The following is a 262-nucleotide window of genomic DNA, read 5'->3' on the forward strand; positions in this document are numbered from 1 at the left end:
CGCAGAGAGCAGGGGGGGACAGAGGAGCTCCCAGCAGAGTCCCCCGCGGCGTCCTCAAGCTCAAGTCCAGGCGACAAGCGCAACTCTCAGCCCAGTTCACGGAGGTGGGACCCGAGGTCCGGCTCCGGCCTCCCCGGTCTCAGCGGATGAGGATGAGCTGGGTTTGGACCCCAGGGTGGCCGAGAAGGCCGCCCCTCTGGACCCAGAGCCCGTGGGATCTGGGGGCGGCGGAAGGACTAGGGCACAGGGGCGCCCCAGGAGG

The sequence above is a fragment of the Myotis brandtii genome, unplaced genomic scaffold, assembly GCF_000412655.1.
Source record: "Myotis brandtii unplaced genomic scaffold, ASM41265v1 scaffold532, whole genome shotgun sequence".
NCBI classification, from domain to species: Eukaryota; Metazoa; Chordata; class Mammalia; order Chiroptera; family Vespertilionidae; genus Myotis; species Myotis brandtii.